The sequence below is a fragment of the Neoarius graeffei genome, chromosome 11 (assembly GCF_027579695.1).
Source record: "Neoarius graeffei isolate fNeoGra1 chromosome 11, fNeoGra1.pri, whole genome shotgun sequence".
Classification (NCBI taxonomy): domain Eukaryota; kingdom Metazoa; phylum Chordata; class Actinopteri; order Siluriformes; family Ariidae; genus Neoarius; species Neoarius graeffei.
In genome coordinates, this window is record NC_083579.1 from 69,977,064 (window position 1) to 70,004,209 (window position 27,146).

General features: G+C 42.8%; 1 pseudogene; it reads right to left on the bottom strand.

The window, feature by feature from the left end:
* Positions 1-1,331: 1,331 nt before the first annotated feature.
* Positions 1,332-27,046, bottom strand: LOC132893677 (ornithine decarboxylase-like; annotated as a pseudogene).
* Between the last annotated feature and the right edge of the window lie 100 nt (positions 27,047-27,146).

Genomic DNA, 27,146 nt, shown 5'->3' on the forward strand with positions numbered 1-27,146 from the left:
ATACTCTTTCTGTTCTAGCAATGTCTCCTTGTGATGTTAAAGTTACAGGCAGCCACTCGCTTCTCATAGAAATAATGACATTACACCATCAACCAACAAATTATCTCCAGAATTTGAAAACACATCATCTCATCATCTCTAGCTGCTTTATCCTGTTCTACAGGTTCGCAGGCAAGCTGGAGCCTATCCCAGCTGACTACGGGCGAAAGGCGGGGTCCACCCTGGACAAGTCGCCAGGTCATCACAGGGCTGACACATAGACACAGACAACCATTCACACTCACATTCACACCTACGGTCAATTTAGAGTCACCAGTTAACCTAACCTGCATGCCTTTGGACTGTGGGGGAAACCGGAGCACCCAGAGGAATCCCACGTGGACATGGGGAGAACATGCAAACTCCTCACAGAAAGGCCCTCGCCAGCCATGGGGCTCGAACCCGGACTTTCTTCCTGTGAGGCGACAGCGCTAACTACTACACCACCGTGCCGCCCCGAAAACACATCAAAAATATTTAAATATAAATATATTAAATGTGGGTGGCATGGTGGTGTAGTGGTTAGCGCTGTCGCCTCACAGCAAGGTCTGGGTTCGAGCCCCGTGGCCGGCGAGGGCCTTTCTGTGCAGAGTTTGCATGTTCTCCCCATGTCCGCATGGGTTTCCTCCAGGTGCACCGGTTTCACCCACAGTCCAAAGACATGCAGGTTAGGTTAACTGGTGACTCTAAATTGACCGTAGGTGTGAATGTGAGTGTGAATGGTTGTCTGTGTCTATGTGTCAGCCCTGCGATGACCTGGCGACTTGTCCAGGGTGTACCAGATAATTGCATTCTGTTTTTATTTACATTTTACACAGTGTCCCAACTTTTTTTGGAATCAGGGTAATACGTGTACACACACACACACACACACACACATACACACAATTTTAATAGGAATACCTGTCCATTTATAGAGTTATCCAATGAGCCAATCATTTGGCAGCAGCACAGTGCATAAAATCATGCAGATACAGGTCACAAGCTTCATTATTTTTTACATCAAACATCAGAATGGGGGAATATGTGATCTCTGTGACTCTTAGTGTAAGCTGCCTACCTTACAGCTGTAGACACCATGTTTTCTAACCGACATTTAAATCATCCAATTTGATAACCATAGCAGTAGTGAGAATCTAATCAGCAATTTCCGATATCATTGGTTATCCCAAACCTAGTAGTGATTAAACTTGCATTTATATTGCATTTCATTAATGGTGCAATTCATTGGATGTTTAGTTGACTTGTGCTCTAAGGGTGGCACAGGGCTAAGCAGGCAGCTCCAGGGTCCCTTAATGTTGACAGAGGCCTGGCATGTTCCCAGGGTTCTGTTCCTCTACCAGAGATGGCATCCCCTGGGCATGGATCTGCTGCATGCATTGCCTAACACAGGATATAGACAAACAAATTCTGTTCAACCAGAAGTACCAGAGGGAAACAGAAAATGTGAACTCACTAAGCTGATCTGGACATGACGTAATGGATGTTTGGTTTTTGGAAGCCATTAAAGGTGGACGAGGCGGTCACGGTGTAAGCACCCATGTTTTCAAACAGGACCCAGTCTCCGATCTGCAGGTCAGGTAGAGTACACAGCTCCACAATGCGGTCCAGGCTACAGCAGGTGGGACCCCAAATACTGCATGGGTACATGTGTTCATCAGGCTTGGGTTTCTGTGGAGAAAAAAAACAATTAGTAAAATTTACTAATCTGTGCAATGATATGAAAATATCAATTTATACTGACATAGGGCATATTAATAAGACAAATTTATCTCCATACCTTGTGCAGAATGGGTGTTACATGGTCACAAAAAACAAATACACATCTAAAAGATCCAAAAATGCCATCATTGACGTAGTACATGAGAGTTCTTTCACTGGTCCCAGCACCTTGATCTATATTGCATTAAGAGAAAAAAAAAGGTTCTGTTGTTTCAGGGATACAATATTGCAGAAAGCAGGATCTTACAACCACGGTGAAACTGCTCCGTCATTTTTCTTTAGTTTGTTTATTGTTTTTCCAAGTACAAATACAAACACATAGGGTATTGATATGTGGTATATGTCTAAGGCACAACAGGAAAAAATAATTCAAAAAATTTAAATACCTCAGGAAAATTATACCACACATTGTTATATGAAAACAACGACACACAGAACCCCCACCCACCCACCCACCCACCCATACATATAGTGTGCATGACATATGCTATGTCTGCGGACATTTACCATATAAAAGAAAAAAAACAATTAAAATAATAATAATCAAAACAAAACACACACAAAGCCTGCATTCTACAGAGAAATGTAACTACAGTGGTTTGTCTGTTGTCTACTTAATTAAACAGTGTGTACCCAGCTCGAGTCTGTCACAGAGGGAAGGTTCAAATTGTCTATGTAATTAGAAAGACATCCCCATGTTTTATAGAACCTGCAGGTACAGCCCTTGATGGTGTGTCTTATTTTTTCTATCTTCATAAAAGAAAGGATATCTTTAATCAGGGAACTGAATGAGAGGGCATTTGAAGACTTCCACCTCAGCAAAATTAAATGTCTTGCCACAAGTGTGATAAATGCAACAAAGTCAGCCTTATATGAAGAGAGGGGTACTGTAGGAAGAACACCAAACAAAGCAGTAAAAGGAGAGGGAGAAATTGTCAGTTCCAAGACATCTGATAGGATATCAAAGACCTTGGACCAGTATTCATATAGATTTGGACAAAACCAGAGTGTATGTGCCAAGGATGCAGGTGATGAGTGACACCGCTAACATGTGGGGTCAACATCTGGGAAAAACTGGCTTAATTTGACCTTAGTCCAATGAATAAGGTGGACAATCTTGCACTGAATCAAACCATGTTTAGCACATATTGATGAGGACTGTACGTGGTGCAAGATTGAGTTCCATAGTTCGTCTGAGATCTCATCCCCTAGGTCCTCCTCCCATTGAGTTTTAATTGAGTTTAGACTTACTGGTCGTAAGGTATACATATGATTATAAATATAAGATATCATTCCTCTAATATTTGGGAGAGGCATAAAGAGGGAGTCAGTAGGGCTGGCAGGTGGTGCGTTAGGAAAATGGGGATATAAGGATCTAACGAGGCTACGTATCGGTAGGTATCTAAAGAACTGCGGTCAAAATTTCCCAACCACTATACCTTGTATAAGTAAGTGTATACCTTGAGGCAGAAAGTTGGAATACTCTGGAGGGGAGACCTACCAAGAAAAGACAAGGGTCTTTCTTGATCTCAAAATGGAGTATCTCAGAAATTATTTTAGCAATACGAGTCCAAAATCGGGAGATAAACTTGCATTCCCAGAAACAGTGAAAATAAGTTGCCCTTTGAGAGTGACATTTTATACAGAGAGGAGAGAATGATTTATCCATTTTATGCAAGATAACAGGGGTGATGTGAAGCCTATGAAGTATTTTATATTGAGTCTCCTTATACCTGTTACATGTAGATATAGATCTAACTAACTCTATAGCCACCTTCCAATCATCTTCTATATTTTTTTTGAATGAATGAATTTATTTATTTCAAACATGTATAAAAATGTATGTAACTATTTGTACATACAAAAGAAAGAAAATGAAAAAAATGACAAAAAAAGAATAAATAAAATAACATAAAGAGCTAATACATTACAATACACCGCACATTGTTCGAAAAAGGAGTGGGAAGAAGTACAATACTTTTTTTAATTTCCCACCCCTTTTTAACTACCCCGAAATCCAAACTACATTAATACACCTATAAAAATATATACCATATATACACTTCATGATTATCCATATAAATATATAATTACAAAAATAAATATATACTACATACCATATCCATATCCATATATATACATATACACATAAATATCTATATAAATATATAATTACAAAAAAAATTATCTACTACATACTTATCCCTGTAAATATGAAGATATCTATCCCCATAAATAAATATATACCATATACTAAGCTAGTTCTAATATAACAATCAACCCTATTCTATTTATCCCTCATCATCCTCCATTAACATATTTCCTCTGCAATATACTTGTTTAAAAATATTTTTTTTGTACCTTTTTTTAAACAGATTTATATTTGCACTTTGTTTTATTTCTGTCTCCAGTCTGTTCCATAAAGTCACCCCACAGCTCGATACGCACATGCTTTTCATATTTGTTCGAACCTTTGGTTTTTTAAAATTTAGGTCTCCCCTTAGATTATATCCCCCTTCTCTCTCACTAAACATTCCTTGTATATTTTTTGGCAATAGATTATTTCTTACTTTGTACATTATTTGTGCTGTTCTGAATTTGACCAGATCCATAAATTTCAACATGTGTGATTTTATGAATAGTGGGTTTGTGTGATCTCTGTATCCTGTTTTGTTTATTGTCCTTATTGCTCTTTTCTGTATTGTACATATCGGCTGCAGAGTGGTTTTGTAGGTGTTTCCCCAGACTTCGACACAGTAAGTCAGATATGGCAAAAATAATGAGTAATATAGAGAATGCAAAGATTTACAATCAAGAATATATTTTGTTTTCCACAGAATTGCCAAGCACTTTGCCAGTTTTGCTTGTACGTATCCTACATGAGGTTTCCAGCAGACTTTAGGATCCAAAATCACACCAAGAAATGTAATTTCCTGTACCATTTCTATCTTAGTATTGTCTATTATCAATTCTACATTACAATCTATTTTATGTCTCCCAAACAACATAATCTTTGTTTTGCTTAGATTTAATGATAATTTATTTTTGTCAAACCATAGTTTTAGTTTATTTATTTCAGTTGTGATTATCTCTAAAGTCTGCTGCAAATTCTCACCGGAACAAAAAATATTGGTGTCATCTGCAAACAAAACAAATTTCAGTTCTTGCGAAATTGTACATATGTCATTGATGTATATTATGAATAATTTCGGACCTAATATTGACCCCTGTGGTACCCCGCATGTAATGTTCATGAAATCAGATTTATGGTCACCTATCTGCACAAACTGTTGCCTGTTTCTTAGATAGCTCGACAGCCAACTCCACCCAACTCCCCTAACACCACACTTTTCTAGTTTACTTAATAATATACTATGATCAATAGTATCGAATGCTTTTTTTAGGTCCACAAATACTCCAATTGCTATTTTTTTATTGTCTATACATTTTGTGATTTCCTCTATTAGTTCCATTAGTGCCATCGATGTTGATCTGTCCGTTCTGAATCCATATTGACTGTCTGTAAGGAGGTTGTGTTTTTCAATGAATTTGTCCAGTCTATCTGAAAAAAGTTTTTCGAGTATTTTGGAGAATTGGGGGAGTAAAGAAACAGGCCTGCAGTTTGTGAAATGGTGTCTATCTCCAGTTTTAAACAATGGTATCACTTTTGCAATTTTCATTTTGTCTGGAAATGTACCTGATTGAAAAGATAAATTGCAGATGTGGGTGAGTGGTTTCACAATTCCCTCAATAACTGTCTTTACTGTTGACATGTCTATATCATTCCAGTCTGCAGAAGTTTTGTTTTTACATTTTCTTACAATTTGGATAATTTCTTCCTCATCAGTTGCAGTTAGAAAAATTGTACTTGGATTTCTGTCCCCCATATCTTCTATGTTCCCACATTGTGTTGTCTCAGGTTCCTTTATTTTTGCTGCTAAATCTGGTCCCACATTTACAAAGAATTGATTAAAACCATTCACCACATCCTCCATATTATTTATGGTCTTATCATTTACAGTGTAGTACTCCGGGTAATTTGTAGTTTTGGATCCATTTCTCACAATACCATTTAATACAGTCCATATACCTTTAATATTGTTTTTATTTTTCTCCACTAATTTATTATAATAGTCTTTCTTACATATCCTCATAATATTAGTTAATTTATTTTTATATTTTTTATATTTTTCCTCTGCCTCTATAGTTCGATGCTTTAAGAATTGTCTGTATAATATATTTTTCTTTTTGCAGGCATTTTGTAGCCCCTTGGTGACCCACGGACTATTTGTATATTTATGTATATTACTGTATTTCTTTATAGGACAATTTTTATTATATAGTTCATTGAATATTATTAAAAATTCCTCATATGCTTTATCAACATCTTTTTCTTTATAAACTACATTCCAGTCCTGTATTATTAAGTCATTTTTTAGTGCAATCATGGTTTCTTCAGTTTTCATTCTTATATATTTATAATTTTTAGTATCCTTTTTCTTGCTATAATTACAGTAATATACATTAAAAATAGGTAGGTGGTCACTGATGTCTGTTAATAGTAGACCGCTCTCTATATTATTTTCCAGGATATTAGTAAATATATTATCTATTAAAGTGGTGCTGTGAGAAGTGATCCTGCTTGGTCTGGTAATAGTTGGATACAGTCCCATACTGAACATTGAGTTAATGAACTCTTCTGTCATTTTGTGTTTCTTATGATTTAAGAGGTCGATGTTAAAATCACCACAGATGTACATGACCTTCTGTGTTGATTTTATAAACATACTTTCCATCCAATCTATAAAAACTTCTATGCTTGATCCAGGACATCTGTATATACAGCTCACCATTATATTTTTCATTTTTTCACAGCATATTTCTATTGTAATACACTCCATCCAATCATCAACAGCTACCGTCATTTTATTATTAATTTTATATTCCAAACTATTATCAACATATATTGCCACTCCCCCTCCTCTTTTGTTCTTTCTATTGATATAATTTAATTCATACCCGTTCAGCTCAAAATCTACTCCCATCTCATCGTTGATCCAAGTTTCTGATATGGCTATTATATTGAATGGAGTATTGAACTGACTGAGATATTCCTTCATTTTATGGAAATTGGCATACATACTTCTGATATTGAAATGAATAATTGATATCTTATTTCCGTCTCTGATCTTTGCATTGTATTGATATTCAGTGTAATACCGGCAGCTGATATTGATGTTGCTGAAAAGATTATTTTCCGGATCAATATTATTTTCCATATCTTGTATTTTGTGCTCAGTATAAAGGAAAGTGTCCAGTTCTTGTGTCCAGTGTCCCGTCCTTGTGTCATGATTGTAAATTGCTTTATTTGGCTCCCTCAGAATTTGTCCAGTTCCCCAATATCTCGGATGACCAAGATCTTGGCCTCTTCTGGAGATCCCCTCAACTTGATGAAAATCTTGCAGTTTTGTGTCCAAGTGTTTTGGATTTTCCCCTGTTTCCTTAGTATTCTCGCCTTTTTTGCAATGTCTGCATTTTTTGTTAAGTGCTCATTTAAAAACACATCTGAGCCTTTCAGTTTCTTTCCTTGTTTTAACAATTGCATCTTATGCTTTCTGTTGGCAAATCTCATTATTACAGCTGGTTTGCCTGTGTTGCTTCTCCGTGGGAGAGGGTGACATGCTTCAATGTTATTGCTTTTTACCTCAATCCCCTTGGAGTGCAGGAATGCTAACACCTGTTGCTCCACAGAGTTAGCATCCTCCTCGTTCAGTTCCTCTCCGTCTCTTCTCGCCACTGCTCCAGCATATGAGCGGGGTTGAATTTGCAGTCCGGTCACAATGATGTCATTCATCCGGGTGTACTGCTCCAGCTCCTCCACTCGGTTCTCGAGAATGGCGATACTCTTTGCCTTCTCTGAATTCTGCAGCCTCAGAGCTTTGACCTCTTCTACCAGGTCCAGGATGGTCTTCTGCTGCACCCTGACAGCAGAGATTTCTTCCCCCAGAAAGTCGAGGGATTTTTTAATATCATCTATCTCCTCGACCGTAGGAGCTTTCTTCGGGGGCATTGCGTTTGTTGTTATTACGCGGCCCGTTCCCGCGCTACCTCTCGGCCCGCTCTCGCGCAGCCTCGCTCCCGCGCTACCTCTCGGCCCGCTCTCGCGCAGCCTCGCTCCCGCGCTACCTCTCGGCCCGCTCTCGCGCAGCCTCGCTCTCGCGCTACCTCTCGGCCCGCTCTCGCGCAGCCTCGCTCCCGCGCTACCTCTCGGCCCGCTCTCGCGCAGCCTCGCTCTCGCGCTACCTCTCGGCCCGCTCTCGCGCAGCCTCGCTCCCGCGCTACCTCTCGGCCCGCTCTCGCGCAGCCTCGCTCCCGCGCTACCTCTCGGCCCGCTCTCGCGCAGCCTCGCTCCCGCGCTACCTCTCGGCCCGCTCTCGCGCAGCCTCGCTCCCGCGCTACCTCTCGGCCCGCTCTCGCGCAGCTTCGCTCCCGCGCAACCTCTCGGCCCGCTCTCGCGCAGCTTCGCTCCCGCGCAACCTCTCGGCCCGCTCTCGCGCAGCTTCGCTCCCGCGCAACCTCTCGGCCCGCTCTCGCGCAGCTTCGCTCCCGCGCAACCTCTCGGCCCGCTCTCGCGCAGCTTCGCTCCCGCGCAACCTCTATATGGAGAATATATTCACTGCCTAAATCATTCTCCCATTTGCGAGCAATATTGGGGAGCTCATACACATCAGAGGAGGTAAGAGTGGAGTAAAAGGCTGAAACAAAATGTTCAGAATTCTTACATGTAAAAAGGAACCTTTCTGGGTCATTGAGAGGTAAACTAGTAAGGGGAGCATTTGATAGTGAAGAAGCAAAGTGTCTGATTTGTAAATAGCCAAAAAAATGTGTCTTAGGGATGTTGTATAATTCTTGCAACTGCTGGAAGGGCATTAGTGTATTATCTCTGAATAAGTCTGCCAGTACATGAATTCCCTTGTCTCGCCAAGCACAGAACACAGAAGACCCCACGCCAGCTGGGAAATCAGGGTTTTGAGTAATGGGAGATAATGAAGATTTCAAATGCTTTCTTCCTAAAAACTTCGTTATATCGCGCCAAACTCTGACACTATTGTAAATAATGGGATTGTATTTAATCTCCGGTTTAACATTTGATACATCACAGGTTGTTAGGCTCCAAGGACTATAAGGAGAGCATGCCCATGAGTCAACACACGCCTCATTCTTAATGTATGTATGTAGCCAAACCCAGAGATGTTGGGCATGGCAGGCCCAGTTGTAGAAAATAAGATTTGGCACAGATAGACCACCCATGTTTGTAGGGAGTTGCAATAGCTTGAGCCTTTGTCTGGGCTTCTTACCCTGCCAAATGAACTTTGAAACAACCCTTTCAAGATCCCTGTTGACTTTTTTTGTGAGATATATAGGAAGCATCTGTAGGGGATATAACAGTCGGGGAAGCAGATTCATTTTCACTAGACTCACTCTACCAAATAAGGATAAAGGCAAGTTATGCCATCGTTTAAGATCTCTCTTGACCACTATATACACTGGGACAAAATTAAGTTTCCATAGTTCCCTCAAATCTGGGCAGATCTTAACACCTAAGTATTTGAAACCAGAAGCTGACCACCTGAAAGGAAAATCATCCAAAACATCTGCATTAGTCAAAGGTCCAAGTGGCATAGCTTCAGATTTATCATAATTTATCTTATATCCTGATATAGTACTGAACTCGTTTAATATATTCATAATAGTGGGAATGGACGATTCAGGAGATGTTATAAATAAAAGGATGTCATCAGCATATAGCGCAATTTTATGCTCCCTGGCACCCAGCTCTATTCCCCTCACATCAGCATCGCACCTTATACGCTCTGCTAATGGTTCTAAGGCCAGAGCAAAAAGTAGTGGGCTAAGTGGACAGCCTTGGCGTACACCTCTAGCCACTGAAAAGGGTGCAGACCGTAAGCCATTGGTTATGACAGCAGCTGTAGGAGAGTGGTATATTGTTCTTGTCCATTTAAGAAAGTCCCCATCCAAACCAAATTTCTGCATTATGTCAAATAAATAGCACATTTCTACTCTATCAAAGGCCTTCTCGGCATCAAGAGAGATAGATAGAGCTTTCTTCTTCCTGTGAGTTGTGTACTGAACAATATTCAACAACCTTCTTACATTACTGAGGGAATGACGCCCACAGATAAAACCGGTCTGATCCGAATTTATAAGCACTGGGAGCAGATTCTCCAGACGTTTGGCCAGAAGTTTGGAAAGTATTTTATTGTCAACTGATATTAAACTAATAGGTCTGTAGGACCTGCATTGTTCCAGTGGTTTTCCTTTCTTCAGAATGACTGAAATATGGGCAAGGTTTAAAGTAGGGGGCATACAGCCTTTGTCAAAAGAATCCAAATACATATTCATTAGATGGTCAACCACAAGCCTGCCAAAAGCCTTATAAAAATCAGCGCCAAATCCATCTGGGCCAGGGGCCTTGCCTCCTTTGAGGTTTTTAATGACATCAAGAACTTCTTCTTTACTAATAGGCCTATTTAATGCTTCTTTTTGATCATCAGACAGATATGGCAGGTCTAAACAGTCTAAAAATTTTGAGCGTGCTTCTGCAGAGGATATATAGTCTGAACTATAAAGTTCCTCATAGAAAGACCTCATAACTTTATTTAAATCAGCCGATTTGAAGTGCCTGCACCCATGTTTATCTATTAGAGAGGGAATCAAATTTGGTTCATTAATGCCAGGCGCAAGACAAGCAAGCAACCGGCCAGGCTTATTGCCTGCCTCAAATAGCCTGTGTTTTGCAAAGAATATTTGTGCTTCTGCATTTTGGGTTAACAACTGATTTAGAGCTGACTGGGCAGCCTCTAACCGTTTTGCCAAAGAGGTGCTGTAAGAGCGCTTAAGCTGAGCCTGAAGGTCGCATACAGTTTCCTCCAATTCTAATTGTTTTTTAATGGCATCCTTTTTTTGAGCTGAGGAGTAAGAAATAATCGACCCGCGTAAATATGCCTTGGCAGATTCCCACAAAATAGTGGGGCTGATTCCAGATGTATTATTCTCAGCAAAGAAGTGACCAATTTCCGCAGTTATATGATCAATGAAGCACTGTTTTTGAAGTAAAACAGGGTTCAGTCGCCAATGCCTAAAAGATGGATCCCTATAAGGAGGTGAGATAGTTATGGCAACAGGAGAATGATCAGAAATAGACTGGATGCCTATTGAACAATTCACTATCCTACTCAAAACAGACCTTGATGAGAGAAAATAGTCTATTCTAGAAAAGACTTGGTGAGGAATCGAGAAAAAAGTATAGTCTTTGTCTAAGGGGTGTAGTGTCCTCCATACATCATATAAGTCTGCGTCTTTCATTAAATCAAGCAAATCGGTACTTTTCTTAGATAACGCTGGACGAGGCGGTGAAACATCAATGCTAGGGTTCAGCACACAATTGAAATCGCCTCCCACAACCAAGTATGAGGAGGAAAGTGAAGCCAAATCTGAGAACAGTTGTGAAAAAAAGGAAGCTTCATAAATGGTAGGGGCATATACACAGCCAAAACTAACATGCTCCCCAAATAAATACCCTGAAAGTAAAACATAGCGGCCTTCTTTGTCATGTACTGTTTTTTCAAGGGTAAAAGGCAGGCTGCGATGTAAAAGAATGGCAGCCCCTCTGCTTCTGGAATTATATGAAGAGTAAAACACTTGTCCCACCCAACTCCTTAATTTTACATGTTCTAAGTCAGAAAGATGAGTCTCCTGAAGAAATGCTACCTGGCATTTTTCCTTCTTCAAGAAGGAGAAAATTTTCTGGCATTTAATCACATGGTTAATGCCCTTAACGTTGAGAGAAATAATTTTGATGTTACTCATAATAGTCTAAATTGAAAAATGTACAAAACAGCATGTGGGCGGTACAGTAATTGTAGACTGAAGACAGTGTCAAGTTAAGCCTAAAGATAGGAGCACAATAACCCATACAAAAGCCAATATAAAAAACAAAAGAGAAATAAAAAATGAAAAATTGCCTGTAGAGGTCCATCCCCAAACGATGGAGCACATCCCAATAAAGAACAACCCTCACCCCACACAAAAACAAAAAAAACTGCCATCGCATGGCAGTCATGGACTTAGGATAAGTGACGCAAAGCGGTGTCCCTCTATCATTTAGAGAGAACCAGACAGCAGAAGATAGATCTAAATCCATTCCCCCGCTGACACACATTCTCCACACACACCCCCAACCAACTAAGTAAGGCTTTAAAACCACACATTGAGAAACATTGTGCAAACAATTAGTAAGTGATACATGTGTCAAATGATTAGTGAAGGAGTAATGTAGTCCAGCAATAGCCCAGCCCAGTCAAATAGTATCTGGGTCATGGCAAACAAAATAAACAAAAAAGTAAAATAACATGCATGTAGAAGGGCAAAGCCATTAATAAATATTGACTGAAGATAGAGGGAAAAGGGGTCAAGAATTGAGGGAGAAGAAGCGATGTGTGTGGAAACTGCTTGTTAGGGGTTAATTACTCCATATCTTCATTATTAATTGCAATTATGTAAATTTGGGTAGAAGCCATAAGCAGCCCAGGCAGACCTACCTTCCTGCCAAAAAGAATAAAAATCTGTGAAGAATTGAGAGAGAATAAGCGATTTTCGTGAAATGTGGACAACGCCAGACAACACATGATGGCATGAGCTCATCACCTGTTGGCCGGATGAGCTAATAATAATAATGAATCTGTATTATCATCATCTCATGCAGCCGACAGGCGATGAGCCTGAAAAGATAAAAAATTGTAAAATGCTGATCAGAAGGATGCAGCACTCTTGAAATAGCTAAGCTATAGAAACATGACCACAGAACAATCAAATGTTTGGTTGCAAATAGTCAACAGGGTCGCAAAAATAAATGTGTGGAGAAGAAAAGACGCAAATTAACTGCCTAAGACTTGAGAAGGATTAAACATTTAGCTACCAGGAACGCATTATCCTCCAGTGGCACCATATTCCAGAACTGCAACCTACCTGGAGTGTCCAAAAGGACAAGGTGTTCGGTGCTCAGAGACATGGCCGAGGTAAGGAAGGCTGAAACATGACCACCACTAAATAAGACTCACAAGTTGAAACGTCAAGATTGGGCCAAGAAATATCCGAAGACAGATTTCTCAAAGGTTTTATGGACGGATGAAATGAGAGTGACTCTTGATGGACTAGATGGATGGGCCCGTGGCTGGATAACTAATGGACACTGTTACGTCCCCAAGGATTGAGTCCAGGGAATGGGGGAGGTAACAAAGTACGTCAACCGAGAGAAGAAAAAAAAAACAAAATAGAGGGGAAATGGAAATACGTAAGTGAGTTTATTTATAAAACAAAAAAGATAAAAAAGAGCACAACAAAACGGAATGCAAAACCCAAAACCACTCCCTATGAAGTCAAGGTTGCGCACCTAGGCGCATCATGTCACTACTATTAACACACACACACACCAGCAATTACGCTGTATCAGAAATCAGACTTCAGTTATCCACACAGCATAAATGCTGTAATCCGACAACACCAAAAAACACAGAGTGATCTCTGTAATACAGGGTTAAATTGCACATGCACACAGCATCCACAATCGGCCTGACGACCAGCTATGTACTCCTTGGGCATGGCCAACGTCCCTGTCTGTAGGTTTCCCCAGGTCTTTTAAAACAGCCGCTTCCAGTGAACAATTAAGCGCCGGCGCAGCTAACTACTCACAGCAACAGTGGAGGGTGGTACCTGGAGAGAGACAAAAAAAAGACACCCCCCCAACACCACAGCCATAACACCCCCCCACCCCCCCATAAGAGCGAACGGGTAGTTTGCTAAAATACACATGGCATACAAATACAAACTAGAGACAATTCCCCTGTGGGAAATTGTGAGAGTGATGCAGTGTGCATGGCAGGCGCTATTGCAGGAGCTGCACTGAACTGTGTGAATGTGTGACTTGCCATGAGGCTACAGGCCATAGACATATAAACATAGAGGCCGCATTGAGCTGGTGACCCCGTTGCTGGGATACGTCAGAGTGTCCACCATATTTGATGTGGCAAATCTTCCCCGTAAACCAATGCAAGTAAATGGACTGAACTTCATAAAGCCCCTTTCTACAATAATATTTAACTCGATGCCTTTTATTCACCCATTAAAACACACACGTATATATTTGGGAAACAAACAGGCATCAAAACAACATGTATAACTTTTAATGTGATGGTTATAAATAGTGTGCGAAATACCCGTCAATATTCCGTGGGAGGTGTGACCTAAATTTCCTCAACATGCAGCAGGCCTATACCGGAAACAAGCTATCGGAAACTTGTTTTTTTTATTCCGCTGCTACTATCGTAGGCTACTAACGATATCTACACATCAAGGCATGTTTTGGAGCTCAGCGGGGATCGTGTAGAATAATGTGCTGTGCTTACGCTGCTGAAGCCGTGCCGTGCCGTCTCTGCATCACTTTCATTAAATGCCATGCAGATAGGCTATAAAATGTCTCCTGTGATTGCTTCACAGTCTGACATGCTTCCAGTCTCTTCTATTTTTGAGTGTGCCATCACCATCTGAAAGCTGGTAGTGAAATTGGTTGGGTGGGCTATGAAATAAATTATATTATATTCATTGTTTGGAGACAGGTTTCACCGAGCGGCTATTATGCACGAGACTTCATATTAGCCACAAAGTCAGAAAAATCTGTTCATAAAATTACGTTATAATGACCAAATACAATGAAAAGTATTTTTCCAGTCTCACCTGTGAAAGGTAATCCCATGTGATCTCGTTTGGACGGTAAACCTGTTGGTACAGTTAAACGCAGCACATGAATGAGGCATCTTTATTCTCGGCTACTGTCTAGACCAGGGGTGTCCAAACTGATCCATAAAGGGCCGTGTGGCTGCAGGTTTTCATTCCAGCCATGCAGCAGCACACCTGATTTGGCTTATTCAATCAACTGACACACCCACCCTTTAATCAAGGGTGGGTGTGGCTGCAAGTATTTGACTGTGTGAAGACAGTTCAGTTGATTGAATGAGCTAAGTCAGGTGTGCTGCTGCATGGCTGGAATGAAAACCTGCAGCCACACGGCTCTTTATGGATCAGTTTGGGCACCCCTGGTCTAGACGCTATACCAGAGACAGCTGAAGAATCTCCACTTTGCCCCATCCAATATGGCGGCGAGGATGACGTATGAGTCTACGCGGAAGGCAGCGTCTATGTTTATATGTCTATGGCTACAGGCATGTCTCTGTCTGAGAGGGAGCAGCCCCTCCCTCCTGTGTGTGTGTGTGTGTGTGTGTGTGTGTGTGTGTGTGTGTGTGTGTGTGTGTGTGTGTGCGCGTGTGAGAGCGAGCAGCCCCTCCCCCACCCGCGTGCTGAGAGCAGAGACACAGAGACTACATTCACACTGCAAGGCTTAATGCTCAATTCCGATTTTTTTGTGAAATCCGATTTTTTTGTGAGGTCGTTCACATTAACAAATATATGCGACTTGTATATGATCCTCAGTATGAACGAAAAGCGACCTAAAAGTGTTCCGCATGCGCATTGCAGGATACGACGACGTCACACGCAGTGAGCATGGCCAGTGTTTATGGAAGTAACCTAAAGTTTCCTGTGTATGACAGTACCCAGCATGGAGTACCTGGCGATGATGCAGTTGTTGTTGCGACAGAGCCAGAACATGCACAATAGCCTGATGTTAAGGAGGAAGTTGAGAAGGAAGAGGGCAAGGGTTTTGGCTCAGGCGTTCTGCGGGGTAGTGACTGCAACCTCCGTTCAAAGGAACATCAAAGCCATGTTGTTGTAACTTTTTTTGAGAGACCCGCCACCTACTTCAGCGCAGAATAGTGACGTTTGTGGCTTGTTGATGACGTGTAAGTCGGATGAATGCGACCTGGCGGTTCAGACTCAAGTCGCATATGAAAAGATCGGATAGGAATCGGAATTAGGACCACATATCCAAACGGCCTGGGTTGGATTTGAAAAAATCGGATCTGTGTCATTCATATTGTCAATAAAAGATTGGATACAGGTCACATATGGGCGAAAAAATCGGATTTGAGTCACTTCAGCCTGCAGTGTGAACATAGTGAGAGAGGCACACAGAAAGTGCAGTTTTTCCTCAGAGGGCACCCTCCAAACAACGGGGATTTACACAAAAACGGAAGGAGATATTCACAAAATTCTTTCACATTGAGCGCCACAAGGGTCTCCTGAACACATTGATGTAACTTTTTTTTGTCTGTAGTGTAAAAAATGAGGACTATAGAGTGAGTTAAAAACAAGTGACTTTTCTGATTTTGCAGTACAAGCGCTGCCACGTTTATAATGGGAGTCTATGGGGCTGCGCGCCTGTCCTCTCCTTACTTTCAGGCTTCTCATTCAAAAACTGTAAATCCTATCATTAAGGTAGACACATTGTGTGAATCAGGACAAGTGTGACTACTACTTTTGAGAAACTTGTGTGTAGAGTGAAAATTGTGGCTGAAAACACAGTTTAAATTAGAAAGTTTGAGCTTTTTTTCAAGCTGCCTATACATTCTAAATTCTTGAGCCCCACTGGTGTGTAACGCAATAGACAACCATTATAAAGTCTGAATTTCTCCAGATTTGCTCATGGTGTTTGAGCTGGGACTGAGCCAAAAGTATAGAACCTAGCAAAAAAGTTGAATGCCAGATCCACACAGGAGAAGTTTCTCTATGTTTTAAAGTTTGAATCATGTCTCTAGGTGAAAGCATGCCAGAGCAGCGGAGGTTTGAAAAACATTGAAAATTTGCGTTGTTTTTCAATTAATTCCATAGAAATGAATGGGAAAATTTGGGTGATTTTTTCGCGACTACATCGCGAAAAAAATCACATTTTGATGAACAAAGTAATAGCATAGCGAGTCCGATCGAGCCGCACGTTTTGATATATTGCTTGTCTGTGTGCGATGTACGGTTATTGGGTTATTCAAAATCAAAATTTGTACGGAAGATGAAAAATTCCTAGGTACTCCTTCTCTAATAATAAGAAGAAACACACAGAAGAACAATAGTTATGCGTGCCTAGGCACTGCATCACTAACTAGACCGGACAATTCCCCGGGGGAAATTGTGAGAGGATGCAGTGCACGAAGCAATTCGGTCACGCATGTTCGCTGGCCGTGAATGTGTGACCTGCTATGAAGCTACAATGCCGCACTGTCCCTTTTAAAAATAAAATAAACTCTAAATTCTAAGAAGAGTGTTTGTAGTTTGTATGTACGAACAGAAGTGTTCCTAATAAAGTGGGCGGCTAAAGTGAAGTGTCATGCCGACCGAGGCTGTTTTTTTTTTCACAAAAAAAAAAAGAAATTTACAAAATTCTCTCACAGTGAGCGCTAGAAGGGTCTCTTGAATAAACTGATGTAATTTTTTGTCTGTAGTGTTAAAAATGAGGAAACTAGAGCGAGTTAAAAATGAGTGACTTTTCTGTCACGTTTATAATGGGTGTCAGTGAGGCCTCTCAGCTGCCCTGTCCTCAGTTTGAGGCTTCTCATTCAAAAACTGTAAATCCTATCGTTTAGGTAGACACATTGTGTGAATCAGGACAAGTTTTCCTACTACTTTTGAGAAAATCATGTCTGTAGAGTGAAATTTGTGGCTGAAAACACAGTTTAAGCGAGAAAGTTTGAGCTTTTTTTTCAACCTCTCTCCACTCTAAGGTAACGAGCTTCACTGGTGTGTAACGCAATAGACACCCATTCAAAAGCCGGATTTTCTCCCGGAACCCACATGGCATTTGAGCCGGGACTGATCCGAAAGTGTAGAACCTAGCAGAAAAGTTGAATGCCAGATCCACAGAGGAGAAGTTTTCCTACGTTTTAGAGTTTGAATCACGTCTCTAGGCGAAAGCATGCCAGAGCAGCGGATGTTTGAAAAAGTGCTTTTTTTTTCAATTAATTCCATAGAAATGAATGGGGGTTTTTTTGGGACAAGTGTGACTACTACTTTTGAGAAAATTATGTCTGTAGTGTGAAATTTGTGGCTGAAAACACAGTTTAAGTTTGAAATTTTGAGCATGATTTGTGTGTGTGTGCTTGAGACAGTAGCCCCAGTCGGCATGGCGACGGGCCTGAACAGGAAAGTTAAGACACACACACAAGATTTTGTCAGGTGTCTCCTGTTTTTTGCGAAGGAGAAGGCCTCGAACAATGACAAATAACTTGACAACAAAAGCAGCTATTCACAAAATTCTTTCACAGTGAGCGCTAGAAGGGTCTCCTGAATAAACTGATGTAATTTTTTGTCTGTAGTGTTAAAAATGAGGACACTAGAGCAAGTTAAAAATGAGTGACTTTTCTGTCACGTTTATAATGGGTGTCAATTAGGCCTCTCAGCTGCCCTCTTCTTAGTTTGAGGCTTCTCATTCAAAAACTGTAAATCCTATTTTTTAGGTAGACACATTGTGTGAATCAGGACAAGTTTTACTCCTACTTTTGAGAAAATCATGTCTGTAGAGTGAAATTTGTGGCTGAAAACACAGTTTAAGCGAGAAAGTTTGAGCTTTTTTTTCAACCTCTCTCCACTCTAAGGTAACGAGCTTCACTGGTGTGTAACGCAATAGACACCCATTCAAAAGCCGGATTTTCTCCTGGAACCCACATGGCGTTTGAGCCGGGACTGATCCGAAAGTGTAGAACCTAGCAGAAAAGTTGAATGCCAGATCCACAGAGGAGAAGTTTTCCTATGTTTTAGAGTTTGAATCACGTCTCTAGGCGAAAGCATGCCAGAGCAGCGGATGTTTGAAAAAGTGCTTTTTTTCAATTAATTCCATAGAAATGAATGGGGTTTTTTTGGGACAAGTGTGACTACTACTTTTGAGAAAATTATGTCTGTAGTGTGAAATTTGTGGCTGAAAACACAGTTTAAGTTTGAAATTTTGAGCATGATTTGTGTGTGTGTGCTTGAGACAGTAGCCCCAGTCGGCATGGCGACGGGCCTGAACAGGAAAGTTAAGACACACACACAAGATTTTGTCAGGTGTCTCCTGTTTTTTGCGAAGGAGAAGGCCTCGAACAATGACAAATAACTTGACAACGAAAGCAGCTATTCACAAAATTCTTTCACAGTGAGCGCTAGAAGGGTCTCCTGAATAAACTGATGCAATTTTTTGTCTGTAGTGTTAAAAATGAGGACACTAGAGCGAGTTAAAAATGAGTGACTTTTCTGTCACGTTTATAATGGGTGTCAATTAGGCCTCTCGGCTGCCCTCTTCTTAGTTTGAGGCTTCTCATTCAAAAACTGTAAATCCTATCGTTTAGGTAGACACATTGTGTGAATCAGGACAAGTTTTCCTACTACTTTTGAGAAAATCATGTCTGTAGAGTGAAATTTGTGGCTGAAAACACAGTTTAAGCGAGAAAGTTTGAGCTTTTTTTTCAACCTCTCTCCACTCTAAGGTAACGAGCTTCACTGGTGTGTAACGCAATAGACACCCATTCAAAAGCCGGATTTTCTCCCGGAACCCACATGGCGTTTGAGCCGGGACTGATCCGAAAGTGTAGAACCTAGCAGAAAAGTTGAATGTCAGATCCACAGAGGAGAAGTTTTCCTACGTTTTAGAGTTTGAATCACGTCTCTAGGTGAAAGCATGCCAGAGCAGCGGACGTTTGAAAAATGTTGAAAAAGTGCTTTTTTTTCAATTAATTCCATAGAAATGAATGGGGGTTTTTTTGACGATTTTTTCGCGACGTAGTCGCGAAAAAATCGTATTCTGTAGAGAAAAGTAATAGCATAGCGAGTCCGATCGAGCCGCACGTTTTGATATATTGTTTGTCTGTGTGCGACGTACGCTTATTGAGTTATTCGAAATCAAAATTTGCGTAGGAATAAGAAGAAGAAGAAGAAGAAGAAGATATACGTAGAAGAACAATAGTTGCTGTGCTGCAGCACTGCATCCTAATAACATTACATAATGACAATGTGTACATCATTCCATTTTTTTTTTTCAATTGGACCCTCTTACCCACGGGACAGTGCATCAGCCACAACATTGCCTATCCCTTTTTTATGCCTGATCTCAATGTTGTAGCCTTGTGCCAGCAGAGCCCAATGCATTAACCACTGGTTATGGTTGTACATCTGGGCCAAGAAGACAAGGGGGTTATGATCAGTATATGCAATTACTGGAGAAGAACTGGAGCCAACATATCCTTCGAAGTGTTGAAGGGCTAGTAGCATGGCTAAGGTTTCTTTTTCAATAGTGGAGTAGTTCAGCTGATGACATTTGAACTTGACTGAGAAGTAGCATACAGGATGGCATACAAGTGAAGGAGGGCATTTAGCTGCTCTCACTGCCCTATGTGTGTTTATCAAAGAGATATTCAGCCATGCTGTTCTGAGGCACTCCCATACGGCACAAGTTAGTGACCCAATCAGCAAGCTCCTTAATGGACTTCACCTGTTCATCCAGGTAGTGAGTCTCAATAGGCGACAGTGAAAGCCTCTATATCAATAAGGTGTTGTTAGAAGCTACATTGTTAGTTTTGTTAGGTTTGGTCTACGTGTACAGTTAATTTACTTCTTTTTGGTGAGTAGGGCAACATTTAATTTGGAGGAGTTTGTGGTTAATCCCACTCAGCGCAATGACCCTCGTGTGTGCATAGTGTAAATAAAACATACACTGAAGATAACTAAACTTGTTCTTATTAATTTCATGAACAAAAATACACCTGTCATCACTAACATAACAGGACAGACATCTATCTTTTGTATAAAATTATTTAACAATTACTCAAGTATATATGTTACAGAGACTAAAACAGTGATCTGGGGCATATTCAATAAATGGATTGTTTACAAAAATAAGAATTTTTAGAGTAAGTGTAACAAACAACTCAGAATTAACAAATAAACACTTGTGGCATTTCAAAAATATTCACTGACCACTATAGCCATCCTTCTTTTCAATAACTGCAATGAGCCTTCCATCCATGGAGGGTGTTTTTTTTTTAATTTGTTGGCGATCAACTTTTTGTGCAGCAGCAGCCACGGCCTCCCAAATGCTGTTCAGAGTGGTGTATTGTCTTCCCTCACTATAAACCTCACATTTAAGAAGGGCTCACAAGTTCTCAATCGGGTTTAAGTCAGGTGAGGATGGGGGCCATGTCATTACTCTGTCATCTTTAAGGCCTTTGCTGGCTTGCCAAGCAGTGGAATACTTGGATGCATGTGATGGTGCATTGTCCTGCATAAAAATCATGGCCTTCTTGAATGATACAGACTTCTTCCTGTACCACTATATGAAGAATGTATCTTCTAGAAACTGGCAGTAGGTTTGGGAGTTGACTTTAAGTCCATCTTCAACCCGAAATGGTCCAACTAGCTCATCCTTAATAATAGCAGCCATACCAGTACCCCTCTTCCATCTTGCTGGCGTCTGCGTCGAAGTGGTACTATGTGTCTGTTACAGTTGTGGTGTTGGGGTGTGTCTTTTTTTTGTCTCTCTCCAGGTACCACCCTCCACCGCTGGTGTGAGTGGTTAGCTGTGCCAGCGCTTAATTGTTCACCTGAAGCGGCTGTTTTAAAAGACCTGGGGAAACCTATGGACAGGGTCATTGGCCACGCCCAAGGAGTACACAGCTGGTCGTCAGGCCGATTGTGTATGCTCTGTGTGTGTGTGTGTGTGTGTGTGTGTGTGTGTGTGTGTGTGTGTGTGTGTGTGTGCGTGCGCACACGCAATTTAACCCTGTATTACAGAGATTTTGGTGTTTTTTGGTGTTGTCGGATTACAGAAGTTATGCTGTGTGGATAACTGAAGTCTGATTTCTGATAACAACAATTACGGTGTGTGTTAATAGGGGTGACACGGTGCGCCTAGGTGCGCAACCTTGACTTCATAGGGAGTGGTTTTGGGTTTTGCTTTCCGTTTTGTTGTGCTCTTAACTTTTTTGTTTTATAAATAAACTCACTCACGTATTTCCATTTCCCCTCTATTTTTTTTTTCTCTCGGTTGATGTACTTTCTTACCTCCCCCATTCCCTGGACTTAATCCTCTGGGACGTAACATATTCGGGGGCTCATCCGGGAGACTGAAAGTGGTTGGTAAGCGGAGTTTTTAAATGAGTGTTTTTTGTTATTTTATTATTCTATCGCATTGACTAGCCTGTGTTAGACATTTAAGCAGCTCCCTCGGATTAGGTAGGTGAGTGTCCAGCTGGGCTGTACCAGCCTCTCCATCAGGCACTTGTTTATTATTTTGCCTTTCTTATTTTCGGGGTAAATCCTGGGCGGGGATAAAGTTCTCCAGCAGGGGTAGGCATTTCAGGGCTTCGGCCGCTGATGTTAAGCCTTTCAAGTTGCCTCAAGCCCAGCACGCTCCAGAAGATAGGTAGGTATAGTGTGGGCTAGGTAGGATCTGGTGGGAGTTTTGCTTCTGTAAGGCTAAGTTTGGTAGTTGCCTATTATGTCTATGAACTCCGATATCAATATTACTGCATTTGGTGTGTAACATTAACATACAGTACTATGCAAAAGTCTTAGGCCCCCTGTTTTTTTTCATACAAATTCTTTTTATAGATTTCTATTTTATGACTTCTATATTATCGAGTCAGTACAAAAAGATTTTAGAGTTCCAAACATTAGTTCATTTTCCAGCACAAAAGTAAATGTTACAGAGAAATAAAGTTTGTATCTGAGCAGCATGTTACATAAGAGACCACTTTTCAGATTAAAAAAGAAAACATAATGAAGGTGACTGGGTTTTGCTGAGAGTGTGACACTCAGCATGTCCAGAAGAACTGTGTCACTGTGGCTGGTTCTGTAAGATGCTCAATAAAACCTACAGCTCATTTCCTTATAAAACTGCACTCATTGTACCTGCGACTACTATTTTTATTTAGCAAAGGAAATTTCATCTCACACCAAATATTGACCCCCTCCTAGAACTGCCACCTTATTGTGGTGGAGGGGTTTGTGTGCTTGAATGATCCTAGGAGCTATGTTGTCGGGGGCATTATGCCCCTGTCAGGGTTTCCCAAGGCAGACAGGTCCTAGGTGACAGGCCAGACCAAGAGCAGTTCACCAAAACCCCTATGGAGAAAAAATCAAGGACCGTGACGTCGCCCGGTATGACGCAGCCGGGGCCCCACCCTGGAGCCAGGCCCGGGGTTGGGGCTCGTATGCGAGCGCTTGGTGGCCGGGCCTTTGCCCATGGGGCCCGGCCGGGCTCAGCCCGAAGAGGTGACGTGGGCCCGACCTCCTGTGGGTTCACCACCCACAGAGGTAGCAGTAGGGGATTGGTGCAGTGTGGATTGGGTGGCAGTCGAAGGCAGGGGCCTCGACGACCTGATCCCCGGACACAGCGGCTGGCTGTTGGGACATGGAATGTCACTTCGCTGGGGGGGAAGAGCCTGAGCTTGTGCGGGAGGTTGAGAGGTACCGGCTAGAGATAGTCGGGCTCACCTCCACGCACAGCTCAGGCTCTGGAACCCAGCTCCTCGAGAGGGGCTGGACTCTCCACTTCTCTGGAGTTGCCCGTGGTGAGCAGCGGCGGGCTGGTGTGGGCTTGCTTATAGCTCCCCAGCTCAGCCGCCATGTGTTGGAGTTTACCACAGTGAACGAGAGGGTCGCCTCTCTGCGCCTTCGGATTGGGGAGAGGGCTCTTGCTGTTGTTTGTGCCTACGGGCCAAATAGCAGTATAGAGTATCCAGCCTTCTTGGAGTCCCTGGGAGAGGTACTGAGGGGTGCTCAGACTGGGGACTCCATTGTGCTACTGGGGGACTTCAATGCTCACGTGGGTGATGACAGTGACACCTGGAGGGGCGTGATTGGGAGGAACGGCCTCCCCGATCTGAACCCGAGTGGTGTTTTGTTATTGGACTTCTGTGCTAGTCACGGTTTGTCCATAATGAACACCATGTTCGAGCATAGGGGTGTCCATAAGTGCACGTGGCACCAGGACACCTTAGGTCAGAGGTCGATGATCGACTTTGTAGTCATTTCATCTGATCTCCGGCCCTATGTCTTGGACACTCGGGCGAAGAGAGGGGCTGAGCTGTCAACTGATCACCACCTGGTGGTGAGTTGGATCCGCTGGCGGAGGAGGAAGCTGGACAGACCTGGCAGGCCCAAACGTATGGTGAGGGTCTGCTGGGAATGTCTGGCCGAGCACTCTGTTGGGGAGGTCTTTAACTCCCACCTCCGGGAGAGCTTTTTCCAGCTTCCAAGGGAGGCGGGGGACATTGAGTCTGAGTGGACCATGTTCTCTACCTCCATTGTGGACGCAGCTGTTTGGAGCTGTGGCCGCAAGGTCTCCGGTGCCTGTCGTGGCGGCAATCCCTGAACCCGGTGGTGGACACCAGAAGTAAGGGATGCCATCAAGCTGAAGGAGTCCTATCGGGCCATGTTGACCTCCGGGACTCCTGAGGCAGCTGACGGGTATCGGCAGGCCAGGCATGCTGCAGCTCGGGCAGTTGCGGAGGCAAAAACTCGGAACTGGGAGGAGTTCGGGGAGGCCATGGAGAAGGACTATCGGTCGGCCTCGAAGAAATTCTGGCAAACCGTCCGGCGCCTCAGGAGGGGGAAGCAGTACTCTGCCAACACTGTTTACAGTGCGGGTGGGGAGCTGTTGACCTTGACTGGGGACATTGTCGGGCAGTGGAAGGAATACTTTGAGGATCTCCTCAATCCTACCATCATGTCTTCCACTGAGGAGACTGAGGCTGATGACTCAGAGGTGGACTCATCCATTACCCAAGCCGAAGTCACTGACGTGGTTTGCAAGCTCCTCGGTGGCAAGGCACTGGGGGTGGATGAGATCCGCCCTGAGTATTTCAAGTCTCTGGATGTTGTGGGGCTGTCTTGGTTGAAATGCCTCTGCAACATCGCGTGGCGGTCAGGGACAGTGCCTCTGGAGTGGCAGACTGGGGTGGTGGTCCCTCTTTTTAAGAAAGGGGACCGGAGAGTGTGCTCTAATTATAGGGGAATCACACTTCTCAGCCTCCCAGGGAAGGTTTACTCCAGGGTACTGGAGAGGAGAATTCGACCAATAGTCGAACCTCGGATCCAGGAGGAACAATCCAGTTTTCCTCCTGGTCGTGGAACACTGGACCAGCTCTATACCCTTCATAGGGTGCTCGAGGGTTCAAGGGAGTTTGCCCAACCAGTCCACATGTGCTTTGTGGATCTGGAGAAGGCATTCGACCGTGTCCCCCATGGTATTCTGTGGGGGGTGCTTCGGGAGTATGGGGTTTGGGGCTCTTTGCTAAGGGCTGTCCGGTCCCTGTACGAACGGAGCAGGAGTCTGGTTCGCATTGCCGGCAGTAAGTCAGACCTGTTCCCAGTGCATGTTGGACTCCGGCAGGGCTGCCCTTTGTCACCGGTTCCGTTCATAATTTTTATTGACAGAATTTCTAGGTGCAGCCAGGGGCTGGAAGGAATCCTGTTTGGGAACCACAGGATTTCATCTCTGCTTTTTGCAGATGATGTTGTCCTGTTGGCTTCTTCAAACCAGGACCTTCAGCATGCACTGGGGCGGTTTGCAGTCGAGTGTGAAGCGGCTGGGATGAGAATCAGCACCTCCAAGTCAGAGGCCATGGTTCTCAACCGGAAAAGGGTGGCTTGCCCTCTCCAGGTTGGTGGAGAAGTCCTGCCTCAAGTGGAGGAGTTTAAGTATCTCGGGATCTTGTTCATGAGTGAGGGAAGGATGGAGCGTGAGATCGACAGGCGGATCGGTGCAGCCTCCACAGTGATGCGGTCGCTTTACCAGTCCGTCGTGGTGAAGAAGGAGCTGAGCCAAAAGGCAAAGCTCTCAATTTACCGGTCGATCTACGTTCCGACTCTCACCTATGGTCATGAGCTTTGGGTAATGACCGAAAGAACAAGATCGCGGATACAAGCGGCCGAAATTAGTTTCCTTCGCAGGGTGGCTGGGGGCTCCCTTAGAGATAGGGTGAGAAGCACAGTCACTCGGGAGGAGCTCGGAGTAGAGCCGCTGCTCCTCCACATCGAGAGGAACCAGCTGAGGTGGCTTGGGCATCTTTTTCGGATGCCTCCTGGACGCCTCCCTGGGGAAGTGTTCCAGGCATGTCCCCCTGGGAGGAGGCCCCGGGGAAGACCCAGGACACGCTGGAGGGACTATGTCTCTCGGCTGGCCTGGGAACGCCTCGGTGTTCTTCCCGAGGAGCTGGCCGAGGTGTCTGGGGAAAGGGAAGTTTGGGCTTCCATGCTTAGACTGCTGCCTCCGCGACCCAGTCCCGGATAAGCAGAAGAAGACGAGACGAGACCAAATATTGACTTTGTTTCATTTATGGCTTACTGATTACTGTTAATTGTATTTTTTACGTTGAAACATTTCATTATTTTAAGCCATTTTTGGTCTACACCATTTCTTTACATGTGCCTAAGACTTTTGCACAATACTGTATATACAACAAAGTCTGTCAGTTTTGTTTTTCTAATTTTGACCCCTTTGTTCTCTTTATATAGCTCGAAAGCAAATTGTGATCCATAATGGTTTGACGGACTTTAATATTCTTGTGTTTTTGTACTTGTGTAAACACAAGGACATGACTTCAAATACTGAAAGCTACTCACTTGGCATTGTCATGGCTACGAGCAACCTTCATCAACTCCAGTTCACTATCAAAGGTCATCATTTGCACGCCGTGTGCAGAAGCATACTTGATCTGTGACAGCTGCTTATATGGGTTGGCATAAATGATCCTACTGGGCTCCACTCCCAGAGACTGCACAAGCTGGATCTCAGTCTAAAGGAAGATACAGCGACGTCAGTACAATTTCTACTACCATTACACCTACTGCTACAATTTGCAATTCTATTCAAAGATAACAATATTCTTTCAGACAATAACTCACAAACCTTGCTTGCACAATCAACTCCCACTCCCAATGTTACCAGTGTCTCTACAACAGCCCTGCTATCATTGCATTTCACAGCATAGAAAGGTGCGACACGAGGCAAGGCGCAGGCCCATCTAAGGTGCTTCTTAAGGACATCCCCCAGGTCTACCACATAGAAAGCATCCTTGTCATCCTACAGGGAAAAGAAGAGTGTCAAGAAAAATAAAAGCTTGACAGTAACATGCTGTACACATCACCCAAACTAGCGAAAAATAAAAATGTGATTCAGAAAACTCACTGATGTATTGGACTCCTTGATCATCTGCTTAACAATGTCCTTTCCACTGAATTCTTCCTCCAAGAAGGTGATTTCAAAGTTGTCAGATGAAGTCATGGTCATAAGTTAAGTTCCAGATGAAACTGTAAAAGTGAAGGGTGAGTGTTAACACTATCCTTGCGTTCATGACAAGCATTACATTACAGGAATTTAGCAGACACTC